Consider the following 15,375-nt stretch of genomic DNA (forward strand, 5'->3'; position numbering starts at 1 on the left):
GCTTGGAAACACCCAGGCTATACCAGCTCATTAATGAAGAGATCTGGTTTTCTGGAGCTCACTTTCAAAATGTTTGATTTCTTTCTTCTCCAGTTTATGATCCCATTTCTCCTGCATGGAAGGAGATGAGATTTTAGCATTTTGTTTCAAGGTCAAAGCAGATTTCTGTGACACACAATACAGTAGTGGGACCAGCACATATCCTTTGCATCTCCCAGGGGTAACAGGGCTGAGCCAAGAAAACTTGCTAGCAAAAATAAAAGCCTTGCAGACAAAAAATCTGAGACTATGGCAGCATTCTGGTTATTGTTCAATCCTGTGTCTTCCCAAGTCATAGGCAATACCTGAATTATGCCTAAACAACATAATGCACATACAAGAGATCCTGAGCAGAAGTAGGAATACACTTGTAAATTGCCCAGTGAGGTTTTGACAAATTCACTCCTGAAAAGAAATAACATTTTTTTTGACTTGTTGGCTTGCAGCTTTTGAAGGTACTTATTATTGAGCGATGCAGAAAGCCTGCTGAGCAATCAGAAATTGAATTTGGTTCCTTAGCCACAGTAGTTCTTCACTTGACAGTTCAGTACAATTCATGCTACACAGACTTTGCTCTCTTTATAAAACTTCCATCTTTTAGTATTATACATGAACAAGAACAACAACAAAACCAAGAGAAAGTGACTGTAAAACTCAATAATAGAGAGAAATTTTTTATATTCCAAATATGGTAAACTGTTTCCATGAAAGAATACTGAATCTCTAATTAAATTATTAACCTGATGCCCAGGACACTCACATTTGCTACTTTCCAATAAAATAGTCTCTATCTGATATATACTTTCTTGTTTTTCTGCTAGTGAAATTGTAACGCTTCAGTGACAATGGATGATGGTATAAAGATCTGTGTACTAGGTGATACAGATCTAGCAAGGATGGGACTTATATAGCCCAGATATATGACTTTTAATTGGTCTATATTTCTGACCACTGTATCACCCAAATTTGAATATATTATTTTATACTTTGTCTAATAATTATGAGGGGGATGTCTACACACACAACTATGCTATCTTTGGGTGTGCGTGCACTAAAGGTAGCAAAGAAAAATATAAAAATATTATGATAACTTTGGAAGATATAATGGGTGAGCTATGATCTTTGCCAAAACCACACAAAGACTGCCCAGTTTTCAAACTGTACGTGTTTTTCTTCTTAATCGATATATTATCACACTAGAGAAAGACAGTGTGACAGCCACAGTGAAAAATAGCATAGTGAAGGGTATAGTGATGGCCTAAAACTATGGTGTATTACCCCAGCGTCTACTAGAAACTATTATTAGCACATTAAGAAATAATTTGGAATAGGAAAATGCTGTAATCTAATTTTTGCCCTTTCATTCTTACAAAAAAGTATATAAACTCCCACAATACTGATAGGAAATATGCATTACTTAGTCTGTATCTGTGACAAAGGAAATATATTTACTGTACCTTATTTTATTGATAAAAAGGCTTCATAAAGAACCCTTCACTCTGTGTAAATATGATAATTAGGTGGCTAGAAATAATATTTCTACAAGCTTAAGGTAACTCAGATGAAAATTTAACAGATCAACAGTTAAACTGCGAAAAATCTCTTTCTCTTCTCACTGTTGTTTTGCAGGGCAAGTTCTTGTTAGTAGACAATTTTCACATAACTGGATGATTTTCTGGACTACAACAGACACTGCCCACTTGCAGAGCTCCTTCCATCATGTCTCAGGCACAGCTCTTTAAAACTTCAGCAGCTGTCCCCTGTCTTCTCCATCCATTGTAGATGGTAACTCTTATGCCTCTCTCTCTCCCATTTTCCCCCCTTTCCTCCCATTTTCTCCTCAGAGAAGGCTTAACAGAAGGACTATTCAGGCTTGCAAAACACAGCCAATCTGACCTCCTCTTCCTGAAGTGAAAAAGCAGAAAAAAATAGAGAAGAAAACAGATCCTCTTCATCACAGGCTACATACAAAACTGGTCTTGTTGTCACATTTCCCTCTAAGCTGACTTTCCATGTCAAGCATCAAGGAGGACCACAGAGCACTTGTGGTGATGTTCTTTAGGCAATAGATAGAAGTCAAAATAGTGAACTAAGTTTCTTACAAGTTTTTAAGAGATGCAAGAAGGCAAGAAGGAAACAGGGTAGAAAATACATCTTCAATAAATGAACTTACATATATGTGCAGAAAACATATTACTTACTCTATTTCAGAAAAGGTACCTATGTTGGATTCTGGAATTTGGAGCTGGTTATTAGCCTCTTCTGGTGTTCATTTTGTCCAGGATTTTACTGTTGCTACTTTCCCAAAGAAAGCAGAATGAAATAAATAAATAAAAATATTCTAATTCTTCCAAATGAAGAAACTTGCCCTGGTGACTGACACATATCCCCCACACAATGTGAAGAAACAAGGACAAGGCAAAGAGGATGTGGAGCCTTTAGGCTGATATGCCACACTGTAGATGGATGTGAGGTATAACTACCAGGCTCTTGAAATAAATACGCAGGATTAAGAAAGGAACAGATATGATGTGACAGCATTTCTGTCAAAAGAGTTGATAAAAAGGCTGAGGCTTTCCTACGTGAGTACACACTGATTGTTGCTGGAGGCTTCAGGAGTTATGACCAAACTGAAGTTTTATCAAGTTATGTTAGCCAGTTGCATTCAACATTTGACCAAAGAAAAAGCAAAGATCTCCTTGAAACTGGACCAACAACCTGGTACAAATTGTAATCTTTTATCATATAATGAAGATCAGTGAAGCTACATATTAGAGCCTGGATGGTGTTTCTCCTACTAAAGAGTCTCAAAACTAAAGTTTAAAAAGAAGAGTGGAATTTCAAGAAGAAATTGCTCATGTCTAGTCTCAAGCATTTTCAGACAGTCTAAGCAGGTTTTTTGTATCAAGTAGTGCTCAGGCTTCCAATTATGTAAAAATCTTACCTTTTTTAAAATATGTGCTGCCAGTGAACATTATTTATTATACATAAAAACTTCAGAAATTAACAAAGTGGGCAGCAGAGGAATGCTTAAAACTTTATTTTTTCTAACTACCAAGCAGCAAACTAATTGCTTCTGCTTTTGCTGCAGTAAAATTAAAAAAGAAAAACCCAGACATTGTTATCTTTTTTTTATTAGACAGTAAGTCACAACCGTGTTTTGCTGCTGAAAGTTTTGTTTATTTACAGCCTAGTGGGCTCTATACAGGGGGTTAATAATTGCTGTTTATTGCTGTCCTTGAGAAGATGAATATTGGAATATTTGAGATACTTGGTGTCCACTGTGCTACATAAATAAAGTGCAGTGTTCAAGAGGCACATGCAGAGAGATTTTTGCCAAGAAATACTTTAAGAAATGTCCTTGAATGTATCACTTGACTTTGTTCAAGCATGCCACCTTGATGGCAGATAGATGCTGTTTCCATCCCGAGCCTAAGCTGTTATCAGGTTCTATTTTTCCCTTCTAATCAGTTTTCTGGGCCACCTGGAGCTATGGTGTGAGATGCTGAGCAGGCTCTGCTCTGCCTAGAGATGGGATCCATACTGTATGCTGTGAAGACAAACATCAGTCCACGGCATCTCCCCAGGAAGTTTCTGCTCAGCTGTCATGGAAAACCTGAACTCTGCATTGGGCAGCAGACAAAACCAGCACTTAGGTGTCAGACTTTATGTTTTCCTTCCCTGCTTCATTTTCTTACTTGGAGGAGAGTGAGCAAGATGATGACTGCCAATTTGGGATCTTAATGTCTTCTTTTAATTGCTTAGTTTATTTTGCAAACAGCTATTTCATCAGATAAAGAGGGAATTCATATAGTATTTTTGTATTATTTTATATGATATTGCATATCAAAATCTGAGACACTTCAGTATAAGATGGCTATGTACACACACAAGCAAAACCAATCTAAGATACAAAGTCTGCCAGATATATGTACTTTGTTCTTGCTGGAAGCTGGGAAGAAAACACAACTTATCTGCATGTAATATACTTCCTTTGCAGAATATTTAGCAGTATCTCTTCTCAGTAAATAGTGCTCATACAATACTGTTGCTGGCATAATTTTGAATCAAAGTGTAGCTCTCTGGAAACTCCTAAAAGAGGCATCTTTGGTCCAAACCACTGATGTTTGGTCTTCAACATGAGACCTGCTGATCACAAAGCATAGGAAAGGCTTGAACCAGAAAAGGTGGTTTCTTGTGGTTTGAAAGCTTTAAATATCTGTAGCTTAGCAGAATAGGAAAATGCAGCAGAGGCATGACTAGAAAGAATTGAATGCAGGTCCCACTATAAGGAAGAGTTAAAATCTGATTGAAGATGACAAAAGAGAAGACATCACACCAGTTCTTTACTCTTCAGAGGCCAGCAAAGACAAAGTAATTCAAAAGGAGTTGGAACAAAACAATCTGTGGCTGGCTTACCTTGATATATTATATCTGTGACCACAGGCATATCTGTGACACAGAAGGTGAGACAGGATCATTGAATCATAGAATAATTTTTGTTGGGATGGGGTTTAAAGGATATCTAGTGCAACCTTCCAGGCTGCAAGGTCATCTAGTAAAACTCAAGAATCAGGTTGCTTATTTTGGTTTTCTTTACTGGGGCATTTCTTCATGGATATATCATCATTCCAGGTAAAAACAGGGCTTTTCATGTTTGGCAACTAAAAGGCCAGACTTTGAGGAACCCATATCTGTAATCAGGCCTATTTAAGTCATGTCAGTAATAGCAAACTAACAGGAGATTCAAAATATGATACTTCTCTTATGCTGCAATCTTGACATTCAATATTTTTCTTTCCTCCTGAATAAACATATAAAGGCAAAATGTTGACATTTCTGTGAAAGGCTTTATGAAACATCTCCTTTATTAATTACTGCAGTGACTGAATCAAAAGACATATCCCATGGAACCTTGCAAGTCTTTAAAGTTTTAATTGGTTTTTTTGGACAGAAATTCATTGCAACCTCATACTAAAATCAATGTATTTCTGTTAAAAATTTGAGGATCAGCACTCTTGATAGAGAAATATTATTATATTCTCTTTATTCAGGATATCTGAATTTTGAAAATTTTGGACATTAAATCATTCAGTTCAATAGTTGAAACTTAATTGAATATAAAGAAATGTACATTCTGCTTCAGTGCCTGAAGTTATCTTTCAAATAGTATATACTTCAAGTTCCTTGGGCTCATTCCCTTTCAATAGTCATTTAGACTTCAGAGGACAGAGAAGATGTCTTCTGTGTGGTTTCTCAGTAGCAGTAACTGTATGCTTAATATCAACTTTCTAGCGTGTAATCAGTTTCTTGAGCTCTCTTAGCATCAAAATAGTAAAATAAGTTAAAAAAAAAACCCAAATCCAAGAGAAAACATCTTTAAGGTCATCTGTTCCACAGAGCACAGCACAAACTAGCAGTCCATAGCATACATTAGCCAATGAAAGAATATCAAAAATCCTGACAGTCAGCTTGCTGGTTGAGGTTGGAGTCAGGGTCAGTTATTGCCGGGGGTAATATGTGGAAAAGCCATTGTGGATAACCGGTCAGGAAGTCCTGCTTAAGCTAATCTCCAAGTCTTTTTCCTTGCTCAGTTTGCACACCATTGTACACATAGTTAGAGAACACAATGCGTTCATTTTCTAAAACAAACACTTGTATATCGAAAAGTGGATGTTGAACAAAAATTTTTTTTATTTTATGACTACAAACTTACAGATGACAGTTCTGAAACAAGGAAAGTGAGATCTGCCTATGTCCACAGAAGTGGGAAAAGTAGGAATTGTTTGAGTCTCAGATAAACCCCAGTGTACCTTCATTGCTGCACCTGTTCTTTGGCCTCAGATTTCATACATCCCTTTCCACAGGGGGCCCTGCCCATGCAGGGAGCAGCAGGCAGGTGTCCTGCAGAACTCACAATGTCAGATTCTTACTCAGGCCAAGTCTTCCTCTGCTGCTTTCTGGCTTTGTGTTGGGTCTGTGTGTCCATGTGTGGTAGCAGAGGGGCTAAAGGGGTGGCTTCTGTGGAGGCTGCTGGAAGCTTCTTCCATGTCCATCAGAGCCAATGCCAGCTGGCTCCAAGACATACCCACAACTGATCAAGGGTGAAAGGATTGTAAATGTTGGTAAGGCTTCTGTGGTAACATATTTCAGAAGGAAAAGTTACTGCAAAGAGGCTATGGTGTCCAGAGAACAGAGTGAGAATATGTGAGAAGAACAGCTCTGCAGTCACCCAGGTCTGGTGGGAGGGGGGTTCCGGGTGCCAGAGCTGAGGTTCATCTGCAGCCCACGGTGAAGACCATGGTTGGAGAGGATGTGCCCCTGCAGTCTGTGGGGATCAACAGGATTGCAGAGATCCACCCACGGAGGACACCTATGCCAGAGCAGGTGGGTGACTTAGGAGAGGCTGTGAACCTGGAGGAAGCCCATGCTGGAGTAGGGTCTTCACAGGGACCTGCAGACCCATGGAGAGAGGAGCCCATGCTGTTGGAACAGGTTTCCTGGTAGGACTTGTGACCCTGTGAAGGAACCATGCTGGAGAGCCTGTTCCTGAAGGCATACACCCCATGGAAGAGTGACTTGGGTTGCAGTAGTTCACGGAGAACTGTTGCCAATGAGATGGACTGAGGTTGGAGAAATTCATGGAGAACTGTCTCCTGTGAGAGGGACTGCACACTCATCTTCCTGATCAGGAGCAGAAACTTTCAAGATGAGCTGATCATAACCCTCATTCCCCATCTCCCTGTGCTGTTGATGGGAGGACATAGATAGAGCTGGGGAGAAGGAAGAGGTGGGAGGAAGGTGTTTTTCATATTTATTTTTCTTCTTATACCCATGACAGTATTTGGTGAGTGGTCTCTTGCCCAGTCCTTATTTCAGCTCATGAACCTTTGTGATTTTTTCTCTCCCAGCTGAGAAGGGCAGTGACAGAGCAGCTTTAGTAGGTGTCTGGCATCCAGCCTGAGCCAACCCACTACAGACTTTTAGCTCTGGCAGGTGTTTTGCACACATGGTGGTGTTCAAGGGATTTATCATCTGAGCAATGTGAATATCATCCTAAAATCTTTAACCAGCCACTTTTTATAATGGACTGCTCCCCATGGGCCTTATTGCTATTGGTATTTTTTGAAAAATATCCTTTATGCACACTTCACTCTTTCAGGTTGAAACTTGTAACCAATGAACTGTAAGCTTGCTGATTACTCCAGTAGTTTTGATGATATTTCAGTACTCAGCTGGGTACAATATTTAATTACAAGCCTTTTGATATTGTTAAGCTACTTGCAAAGTAACCAATTATAACTGGAAAAATGGCCTGTGGATTTTTCTTCCTTTCTCATGTGTTCTGCAACAGTAAATTCCACAGAGCAAATAATTTTATCTTTGTTTTTAACAGCAGTTCATTTTGTTTTTCTTTTTCATTACATAAGTATTATTTTTTTTTTAGATTAAGTTCCTCCCTATTTAACCACACTTAAGCTTATGGGTGAATTTTAACATGAGCTCAGGACTCAACAGGAGTTCAGATTATACTTAAAACCAAAGATTTGTGTGAAGAGCATTGGAGTACTGAAATGCAGACTGATTTAGAGCCATGTCTGCTTTCACTAGATACAGATTGTCTGAAAATCAGTCAGCAGAGTACATTTTTAAATGGTCTTTAAGTTTGTGGAAATCATTCTTTGAGATGTATGCACACAGAGAGATATTTATATATTTGGGTATATTTATGCTCTGAGAACAAGAAAGTGGCACTTATACCTGCAGATTTATATATCTGAAATGAACCTAATTTTATATATAAGAGCTTCCTATTCTTTTTCTTAGTCATTCTTGTGGCTGTTTTGGATGAAACCTGGATTAAAGAGCAGTACTAGCTTGGGAAGATGCAGAAGTAGAAGCTGATAAGGGTATGCAAACCACTACTTTTATCTTTCATTTCTTCAGAGCCTACTTAACAAAACTGAGGGGTTTTTGTTCAGCATACCTAACAACATCCTGAGAGTTGTTTATGAGCATGATCAAAACAAAATAACCACTACCTGCTATTCAATTTGTTCCTTTCCTTTTTTTCTTTTCTCCCTTTCAGCCCTCTCGCATCTGTGATTGGGTTATTTTCTGGTATTTTGGCTATTTTGAGAACCTCTGTACCCTGGCATAACTGGTAATATCAAAGGGAAGAATAGACCCAGGACTGAAATAGAGGAATGCAACCTCACCAGGTCTCACCCAAGGAATGCATTAAAATAAGACACAAGGAACTGTGGCAGAAATACTGTGTCTTAGGATACTGTGTATCCTGATCTCTCATAGGAATTTTTTGCCTAGAAGTGTAACAGGCACTTTCATTGTCCACACAGCATTTTTTCCTCATTTATTTGATCTTTCTGGTAAAGCAGGTGTCTAGTAATGCTATTTATGATTCAGAAATAAAAATTTAAAAAAACACATTTTATTCTGTAACATCATATTTTTATTCACTGAGAATAAAAAGAATACTGCAACAATCAATTTTGTTTAACTTTTCAAGTCTAACTTTGATGAGTATAGGTGGTTAACAGTACAAATAAACAAGCCTTGGAAAGAGAAATGAGAACTCAACTGAATTGAATCCTAGCTTTTTAAACACAATCTGCAAATTATATTTGTGCAATATTCACTGTCAGACCATTTTAGTTATTCATTACTGTGAGGCTCTGCACAAGAAAATAATGTACATAGGTTACTTTGCCATCTCTTTATAATTCATGCTTTTTCACAGTACTGCTTCGTTAATACTGGGAGTTGTGGTTTCAGGTTTTCCTACTTTTTAGTGTTTGATGGTTTTCTCTCTAAAGTCTTAGAACATATAATGAATAGGCTAGAAATTTGGATTTCTTCTCATATTTTGAGATTACTTACTTCCTGCAGTTTCCAGGTGAATCGCATCCTTCTTGGCAGCTTTCATTGTGCCCTCGTGTCTAGCAGATTTCAACTAAAAAGCAGGGAGGTTCTGAGCCCTGCATGGCACAGCCTCCTCTGTTTTTCCCTTGAGTTAAAGAGACAAGTGTCACATCTGTCAGCACAAACTTCCCCATCTAAACAGAAAACAAAGTTGCCCAATAAAACAGAAGGGATTTTTGGAGTGCCCTAAACTGGGATGACCAAATGGTGATTCAAGAGGGGTAGAGAGCTACATACTGTGACACGAGCAAGAGCCAGGCTGCCTCCTGGAGACATGGCCAGTTTTGTGGAAAGAAACATCATAAATGGCCACTAATAATTCAGCCTGTATTTTCAATGACTTCAGAGAATTAGGCACCCAGCATATTTAGGATATCTCTGGAAACAAAGTGACTTACTAGCATGCCTCTCCATGAGGTGGTAGCAGCACCCGACAATCTGCCTGCACATTACGACTCTGTCACTGTCATATTTTCTGAAAAATCCCTTCGCCAGGATTTCTTCTCCTGGGAACCTGAGAAGCCTCAGAAAAGAATGGAAACAATAATTATCTGATTGCTTCTCCTGTGTTTGCTGCTTTGGAATGTAGTCTGGAGATTGTCTACCAACAGGTATATGTTTGATTGGTTTCTTGTGAATTGTTTTTACTTAATCACCAATCACCATCAGCTGTGTCAGACTCTGAGGAATCAGTCATGAGTTTTTCATTATCATTCTTGTTAAGCCTTCTGTCTATTCTTCTCTTTGTTTAGTATAGTTTTAGTATAGTATTCTTTTAATATAATATAAGTACATAAAATAATAAATCAGCCTTCTGAGAACATGGAGTTAGATTCTTATCTCTCACCTCATCCTGGGGACCCTCACAAACGCAACACAATTCCTTGAGCTGGGTTTGATTATGAAGAAAATCTTATTCAAGGCAAAGCAAACAAAAGAACCCAAATCAAAATAAACAAACAAACAAACAGGAAAGGAGTGAACAGCACTTTTTTTTCAGCACAAACAGGCCTTTTGAACAGCCTTCAAAATAAATCTAGAGAGAGAATAACTTGTTTCAGAGGTGGAGCTAAGGCACTGGTTAAATAATGTTAATCACAGTAAAACTAACAATGTCATCATAAATTGACAGTGAGTTATATCTTAGTTAGCCAGGAGTCTTGTGATTCTTTAAACATTTTATAATTAACTATGTTTAATTAGTTAAAAATGTTTGACTATGATTTTAGCTGGTTTAGGTTTAGATAACTGTCAGCAGAAAATCCTGAGAAATTACCTCACTGCACCTGCAGAAAGGAACTCCAGGCACCCATACCTCTTAGAGAACCTAATCAATAGTCAAAGAACAAAATTCAATAAAGAATTGTTCAATAATTATCGCATAACTAGAGATGAATTAGATGTTATAGCACAGGAAAGATATCTTGAGATACATGAGTCAAAGGTCTATACATCCCAGAAAACTTGATTAATACATTGCAGGTGCAGTAAGGAGCCATTTCATAGTTGAGTACACTCCAGAAATCTTAATCAATAATAATTGTCTAACTGGGACAGTAAATTTAATTAAGCACTGTTTAGCTGGATAAAACTTGGGTTATCCATTAAACAAAGATGGATTAAAAGTTCTGGTAGTAATTAAAAGGAAGAAAACATGCATACTATGAGGGGTGGACTTTAGGGAGTGTCTATAAAAAATCTTGGATGCTGTTGTCTGTATAAATGGCTGAAAATTGTTGTTGCTTTGATTGTGTCTGTGGTGAATAAATTCCCAATATGTTCCCAACTTTGACTCAAAATAGTAATTAGAAATGCTCATCTAACAGCTTTTTGTTGTTAGATATAAACTGTTTCAAAATGTATTTGAAGGCTGCAGAGACAAGCACAAACCCCCCCTGCCATGGAACAATAGGAACTAATATTTTGTGAAAGATTTCTGCCTACTTTCTTTTTTGTATCTGTGGAGAGGATGCTACATTCACATTCTGTGGGGTAGATAATTTTCCTCTTCAGTCAGAATGTGCATTTGACAATGTTACCAGGATGTCTGAGTTTTAACAATCACTTTAGGATTTACTCATTGTTCCTGTTGTGCTCTTTCCCAAGACAGAGTATAGGTTCAGAAATCATTTCATGGATCATGTTAACCACAGGACAGAGTCACAAAATATTAAATTTCCAGTGACTTCCCAGTAAATAACTTTATGATGGATAGTACTGCATGACTTCTGGCTTTTTAGCAGCTTTTCCTAGTAATTCAAATGGAGTTTTGCTACCAGAGAAAGCTGTCTGGACTCATGGTTCATTGCTCTATGAAAGAGTCCAAAAATAGTTGGAATTACAAAAACTTATATTTGCAATTTTTTTTAATGGTGCAAAAAATCCAAAAGTTGGAACTTGGAAATAATATTGAGATTTTGCTGAATTAATCAGCAGGATCCTTCAACTCTTCTGCATAAAAGTTCTGCCAATAGCATGAAAGTAAACTGAGTGACTATTTAATATTTTTTTATATTCTCTGAGACTGGCTGCCCATGTGAAAGAGTTGAAGAAAAGACAACTAACACAGCATAATATAAATAATGTTATGAATACATTTTTGGTAACATTATGTGCCTCTGCAAGACATCTTCATAGATCTCTGTGGTTTTTTTTGATGAATTTAATCAAACTCTTGGAGTGAGAAAACACTCAGACTTTCAGATTGGCATATATTAAAAACAATTTGTCTCTGGAATGAGCCAAATATTTCTGAAGACTCTCTTTTCAGCCCTCAAAGTCATGAAAGTTTTCAAAATTTAAATTAGAAGGTGTATGCTTTTAAATGGTACACCAAAAATATGTGACACAATTCCTTTTAGCAAATCATCACCTGCTCTGACCTCCAGCTATCTGAAGAGGTTTTAGGTCCACCAGAAAAAAAAATGCACAAAAAGCTATTCAAGGTTGCATTCTTATGCACAGTTGATAATTTTTCTTAGAATATTAAGCATGCATTTCATAATAGACAATTTCACAACATATACAGGTTTGTTGTTCTCACATAACTAAGATTGCCTGTGTGATCTTGGAGACCAAAGTAACACTGACAGGCTGTGTCAGAAAGAAAAAGTTGAGAGTAATTACAGATTTTTGATGAAACCAAACATTTTCAATCTTGGGCCATGATCTAATTTTCATACAGTAAAAACTGCTTTAGCAAAACCAGGGACTTGGAACTTCTGAAGACAAGTAAGTATTCATTCCATCAGCCTGTGAAAATAAAATAACTTAGTAATTTTTTTTTCACAATCACTTTTTCCTCCTGATTATAACTTTCTTTGCTCACCTGAATAATCCTTTCTGTGTCCAGTTTCCTTGTCTTTCTCAAAAGTCTAAATTTTCTGCTATACATGCTGTGAATCAAGACGATTTATATTCGACCAGTTATTCTCTTTCTCCCCTGTCCACTTGCTGATCTCTAAAAAATTCTTAATTCTGAAGCAGAGATGGTTATTTTTTACCTATAAATAAAAAGAATAAAACTTTGGATAAAATTTTTCATAAGTAATAGCTGTGGATGTAATGTTCTCATGTAAATCAAACTGAGGTGTTATAAATTTTCTTCCTACAAAGATAGACTCACAGAAATTTTGTCCAATATATTGAAAACATCACAGCATAAAATTAAATGTCTTTATTTCATCTTTTTTCTCCAGTTTCTGTATTTTTTCTCAACAACAATAAAGAAAAAAAAAAGAGAAAATCATCAAAGAAAATTGAAATTAAGAAAAGGAAAATTAAAATTGCTGAGTACTACTTTTGGACCTCCTCCAAGACTCAACTGACAATTATTATTTTATTTAAATCTATAATAATTGTGAATTTTGAGGAGACTATTAGTCCAACTATTTGCAGCTACTAATAAATAACAGCTCAATAAAAATTTCTGGTGTTTTTTTAATTACCACAGAGAGAAGGAGGAAGAAAAAACTATTCTGCCTGTGTCTGGCTGAGTGCCTGTTGAGATTACCTTTCCATGTTGAGATTGAACTGCAAAGATGCATTAGGACATCTGTATCTTTCATTTACATCCTCTTAACTATTTTGCAATGTTGTAAAATTTTTGGTGTTTCACACGTTCAAGTACATTCAAGGTTCCTAAATGTTCAGTGTGTCAAGAATTAAATAGTTGCATGAATATGAATGAAATTTTGTGGACTGTTTAGTGTCTGCTAAAATTTCTGTGTGCCCTTTAATGTAAGAAATTAGAAAATGCATATGCTACCTTCTCAACAGTTTTGCTCACTGCAAAATGTTCTGCATAGCCTTTAGTAGAGGTTTTTGGGAAAAGGAGGAAAACGTGTCTCTTTCATAGCCACAGTGCATAGGGCAAAAGGCAAGTGGAATTAAAATGAATCGCCACTGAGGTTAAAAAAAAGAACACTTTAGATGAGAAAATATGTAAGAGTACTGCAACTACTTTTGAAAGGTAAGCACATGAGAGTGCTGCAGCTCACTGCCTGAAATATTTGCAAAGTTGTTTTAACTTGGCTCCTTGTGAGTATCTCTCATGAAAGTGACAGAAAAGATAAAACCAGTGTCTCTCAGTCAATGATTCCTGGCTTATCTGTCTATATCTCACTGTCAAGGCCAAGATATTTATTTCTCAGCTGGGAGTTTTGCCCCCATAGAGCCAGAGATGAGCTCCCCATCAGGCACCTGTCTGGGCCTGGGTTATCTCACCCGTAGGCACCAGCAGATGGACAGAGCAGATAAGCTTTCTGTGGTGGGGGGAGGCAGATGGCCTGCTGCAATGACAAAGAGAACACATTTTCTTTCAAGTACAGTTACATTACAAATGCAATATTTTGTGGCCAAAGGCCAAGGCTGTTGAGGATGGAGTTTTGCCCAACTCTTCAATGTATTCACCTTCATTTTCATTCTCCCTTCTCCATCCAAATTTTGCACGTACTCCTAATGGCAAGGGAAGGAGGTTGCCAGTGATACCAGTAATGGTGTTGAGATCACAATACTCAGAAAATGTCACACTTTCCTGGTGCTGCAAATGGTCACCCTGAAGTTTCACATCACCTTTTTGTCACAATGGCTGTGCATCAGCTACAGGATGGCATTAATATCTGAGGACAATTATTTTCCAAACAGATCAAAGGAGTTACTCAAAGAGGTAGACCTTAAAGGTTATAAAAATATCTCTGAAGGATAAGGATAATGATAAAAGTGATGGTGAGTATATTTACATAATAAAAAAAATACATTATAGTAAAAACATTATATGTTGCATAACAAAATATTTTATAACATGTGTGTATAACAATGGATTTACTACTTGACCAACACCAATTTCAAAAAAATGTCCTTTCCAAACACCATCTTCACAGTGGTCAAGGTTCAAACAAACAAGAAAATTAATGGGAAGTGGGAATGGAAGGAAAACTGGTTTTGGAGCTCAGCCAGGATGCAATGTTCCAGCTCTCAGACATGAGATAAAGTGCCACAAGTAAGGTGAAGAAGGTGAGGAGAAGGTGGGTCTGAGAAGACAGAGGGGCAGGGAATCATTTAGGAAAGGGTTGCCTGAAGTGTAATGGCCCTGGGAAGTCACTCCTATGATTCAAAAGGAGAGGATCAAAAGACAAATAATGTGACTGCTGGATGTGGGCTAGAAACTTAGTTTTTACCTTGACTGGAGGCTCCTCAAAGCAAAGCTGCCTTTGGTGCAGGATGTGCAATCACAACAGACATTGCAGGGCTAGGTCCCCTCTGTGCATTTTTGATGTCTGTGGGCAGACAAACAAGGCAGAGATACCTTTGGAGACACAATTGTAGTCTTACTCTTCATTCTGGCAGGGGGGAGGTATAAAAGGGCAAGGACTGTATCAGAGAAACACCTGAAAACAGGAGAAAGGGGACACCTGAGGGAGTAAGGTATTGCAATCAGATTCCTTCCTCTGGCATCTCACACCCGAAGATAGAATACATATGGCAACTTTCCACAGTCCTCTGCCAGCAAAATATACAGATAACTTACCCAGGCTGAAAGGGTTTCCCTTCCTCCAGATGCCCTGTCAGATTGCACAAAACTCCTGGCCCAGATGGAGCACAGATGCAGAGCTCTGCAGGCAAATACTCCACTGAGGAAAAATTCAAGGTAAGACAGCATCGCCTGCATGCACTTCACAGAAGAAATGAGAAAAAATGCTATCCTGCCCACTCCTATCTGCATTGCATGGAAAGAGAGCAAAGCTGCTTTTCCCCAGCGTCAGAAGGGAATCTTGGATAAATCAACTGATGCTATGTGGTGAGAAAATGGCTTTATGTTAGTAATGAGACTAACATAAAAACAGTAACACAAAATTATTTCACAGGTATGTGAAAAATAGCAGAAATGCCTGG

The sequence above is a fragment of the Agelaius phoeniceus genome, chromosome Z (genome assembly GCF_051311805.1).
Source record: "Agelaius phoeniceus isolate bAgePho1 chromosome Z, bAgePho1.hap1, whole genome shotgun sequence".
Taxonomy (NCBI): Eukaryota; Metazoa; Chordata; class Aves; order Passeriformes; family Icteridae; genus Agelaius; species Agelaius phoeniceus.